At 45.1% G+C, this 3,946-nt stretch overlaps 1 long non-coding RNA gene across 1 annotated transcript; it reads right to left on the minus strand.

The window, feature by feature from the left end:
- Positions 1-950: 950 nt before the first annotated feature.
- Positions 951-3,605, minus strand: LOC119036862 (uncharacterized). The gene is made up of 3 exons (XR_005080082.2): positions 3,522-3,605; positions 1,289-1,381; positions 951-1,163 (listed from the first exon to the last, which is right to left on the minus strand). It is a non-coding gene; the product is annotated as an uncharacterized LOC119036862 (long non-coding RNA).
- Positions 3,606-3,946: the final 341 nt, after the last annotated feature.

Here is a 3,946-nt window from a genome sequence, read left to right on the forward strand (position 1 = left end):
TGGAGTCCCGCGACTAGTTTCTTAAGGAGGGAAGCCGCGGGTGCTCCCGTTGCTCCCAGCGAGCTGCCGGTTGGAGGGTCAGCAGTCTCTCTGTTCTGCTTCATGAACGTGTTCAGAGAGAGAGACCACTGGCTCTGTGGGAGGCCTGGTGCTGGACTGTGCAACGCCGGTCCGTTAACCCCTTACACGCACGGTTGGGGAAGTGCCACCATCACACACAACAGCCTGTGTGGCGAAAACAGTTCATTTTAGTAACATGACTGTTTTTTGCAGGTGCAAAAAAAATTTCCCAGGTGACAGCATCTCTAAGTTTCAGTTTTGATTGAGAAGAGCGTTTTGAAACCTAAGTGCCAAACATCCATCCACGTGAATCATCAGGAAAGAGAATGCCCCAACGTCCCTTCCATCTTCCAGAAGCTTGGGTTGAGGATCGGAGAATCCTCGGATTCTACAAATTCTCTCGAATGCACCAGCTCAAAGGCCTGGACATTGCAAACTCAAAAATTTTACCCGAACACACTGCCTGAGACGTCAGGAGAATGTTAGCAGCTACAGGGGTTCCTCACGGTTACTGGTGGCTGAGGCTTTATTTATTTCTAGAACTAACATCAATGAGAGTGAACTCGACAAAAGTTTCCTCTTCTGTCTTCCAACAAGATTACACACTTAAACTGCAGCATTTCCTGTGGGGAGCTCATGTATCGTGTTTTTAATGTAATTATGAAATACAGAAGAGATTTCTCAGGCTGAGCCTTAACATACTCAGGGTCTAGGCAAATAGAAAGTTTAGGAACAATGTGAAATGCAGCCCCGTGTCGTTGCTCAAATTTCACCTGATGGCTTCAGGGGTTCTTTGCAGCTTGGCTGTGGCACGGGAAGGAAATCGCAGGCTGGCTGAGTGATTCATGTTTGCAAACCTTTATTTGCTAGATGGATTTAAAGTGCTGTAATTCCAAATGCCTTGTTTGAGCACCTTGTGGATTTAATCAGGGAAACAATCATCTTGCTTTGCCCAGGACTGAAGGGGGTGTTCCTGGGACTTGGGACTTCAGCGCTAAAAGTGGGAAAGTCTCCTGCAGACCAAGAGGAGCCGGTCACCCTAAATCCAGGACTGAGTTTCAGAGAACAAATGTCATTCTGTGTCCTTTGAGGATTTTCTAAACCTAGGAAAAAGTTTTACAAGGAGGCGTTATTAAGGGCATATTATTGATGAGTCTATTACCGATACCTTAATTTAATAGCAGGATTCTGTTTAGAAAAGCGGATCTATTGGTTCAACTCTACTTACCGAGTTCCTTCCATTTGCTGGAACTGTCCTAAGTATTAGAGCACTTTTCGGAAGTGAACAGAATACGGCCCTGGTTCTCACGGAGCTTAAATTCTAGCAGAGATGGACATTCAACCAATGAATGTTCTTTCCGTGACAGTAAGGAGGATGGAAGAAAACGAAGCCGGAGAAGGCAAGATTAGGAGTCACAGGGACATGCACAGCCTTCATTTTGGAACTTGAAGGACCAGTTAAAGGGCTGGCAGTTGCAAAGACTAGCAGTTAGTGGGAAAGAGGAAAACCGTGTGTATCAGCAGGGTTCAGTTGCAGGAAATAGAAACCACTCTTGCTATTTTAGGCAGAAGGCACCGAACACAGAGAAGCTGGTGTTTACAGCCCCGCGCCCCCTCCATGCAGGTGGGACATCAGGGGGCCGTCGCCGACGGACAGACTGTGGGAACACACTGCTTTAGCTGGAGTCTGAGAATCAGGAAGCCCCTGTCATCCCCACCCTAACTGATCTCTCGACACCCGTTAAATTACTGACCGAGCATTGAGACACAGATTTAGAAAGTCCCAATTTCTCCACAGTCGTGGCTGCCCAAGGTCACAGCCAAACCAGCAGGGAGGTGGCTTTTGCTCCAATTCTCACGTCCCGTCCCAGCAAGTGCAAGCAACTAGTTGAACGGAATTCATGGTTGGAAGCCTCACTGCAAGAAAGTCTAGGAAACATGGTTCCAGATTGTTAGAACATCCAGAGAATGAAGTCTTCTTCCTGTCCACTCCAGGGGAGTGGAGAGGGCTAGGCTTTCAAAGTCAAGTAAACCTGGGTTCAGCTCTCCAGAAATGAGAGAAAATATAAACACCGAAAAGGCCCCCTAGGAAACTGTATCTATAAAAACAACTTTGAGACATCATTCTTGTGAACTGTCAGATTTAAAGACAGACACACAGACAGACACATACAATCTTTAGGGCCTGTATCAATCTCCTAGGCTTGCTGTCACAGTTTACTGTAAACTTGGTGACTTGAAACAACATAAATTAATTTTTTTACAGTTCCTGGGGCCAGAAGTTCAAAACCAAGGTGTGAACAGGGGCATGTTTCCTCTGAAACGCCTGCTTGTCTCCTCCAGTCTCTGGGCCCCTGGTGCCCTTGGGGTGTGGCGACACCCCTGTACTGTCTGCCTCTGTCTTCACACGGCTTCTCCTCCACGTCACCATCCCGCCGTCCATCTCAGATCTGCCCCCCATGTCTATCTCTCAAATGAATGCTTGTCCTTGAATTTATGGACCACCTGGATCATCCAGGATGATCTAATGTGATATTCTTAACTTAATTACATCTGCAAAGAACCTTCTTCCAAATAAGGTAACATTCACATGTTCCAGGGACTTGGACATGGACATGCCTTTCGGGGGACCGCTATTTACTGCACCACAGGGTCTCCAACTGCAAGGTCAAATTACTAACAAGGGCAAGAATGTTAAATAAACAAGCATCAGGTTTCACATGAGTCAAGTTATAAACCTAGTTAGTAATGGGGCAGCATTCTGAAGAGGCTGAAGAGCAAGAACGTGAGCCAAAGATATTCTGTGTAGCCAAGCTGTCCTTCAAGTACCAAGGTTAAAGAAAACAATTTCCACGTGCAATAACTCGGGGGATACCATACACATGTCCAGCAGGGCTCTTCCGGGGGGTGAACTCTATCTGTCATGTGACAACTGGAAGAACTTTAGCAAGAGGGCTGGTGGTGAAAATGTGTTTTATGAGGCAATTGTTTGAAATGTATTATCACATAACAGTTTATATTATATTATGTATATATGATGTATTACATAATTATGCCATCATTTCTATACATATATACATATAATATCTTATTACATAATTATATATTAATTAGATAGCTAAAGCCTAAAACAAGGGTGAGGATATGAATCGTAGTACCTACATAATACACGTTCTGGAAAAGTAAAAATCATACAACTGAAAGAGAGGGGAAGGGAGAGAAATGGAAGCCACAACAGTAACACTGACGGTTGCACAGACAATAGGTGAAGGAGGAGAATATAAATGAACACACCAACAGAGAGTAAAGCCTCCGTAAGAAATAAGGGAGATTAAGGGCCCTGTAAATGGAATGACTGCAAAGGCAACCACTGGAAGAAACATATAAACATTCTGAAATGCCAAAAGGGGTGAAATAGTGAATAGCAAAGAAAATATGCCACATAAAGAAATATACTCAACATAGTAAGTGCAGCCCTGGCCGGGTGGCTCAGTTGGTTGGAGCGTCGTCCCGTACGCCAGGGGGTCGAGGGTTCGATTGCTGGGTGGGGCGTGTACCAAGGTTGTGGGTTTGAACCCAGGTTTGGGTGCTCACAGCAGGGAACTACCGAATCTCCTCTCTCTCAGAAGGAAGAATAATACAACACAGGCAGTAACTGCAGCAGAAAATAACGTGACAGTCTTGAGACTAAACATATGAGTCATCTCAATAAATGGAGTGCATTTTGCTGTTTCTTCTCTTTTCTGGTGATAGTGACAAATGAGCCAGTTCTCAAATTGGCTTACAAGGCTAAACTTGACCCCCGTGCTCTAGTTAATGGACGCACCTCCAACACAGAGATTCAAAAGACCAAAAATAAAGCAACGGGCAAAGGTACACTAGAAAA

The sequence above is a fragment of the Artibeus jamaicensis genome, unplaced genomic scaffold (assembly GCF_021234435.1).
Source record: "Artibeus jamaicensis isolate MK-2021 breed Jamaican fruit bat unplaced genomic scaffold, CSHL_Jam_final scaffold_833, whole genome shotgun sequence".
In the NCBI taxonomy this organism is placed as follows: domain Eukaryota; kingdom Metazoa; phylum Chordata; class Mammalia; order Chiroptera; family Phyllostomidae; genus Artibeus; species Artibeus jamaicensis.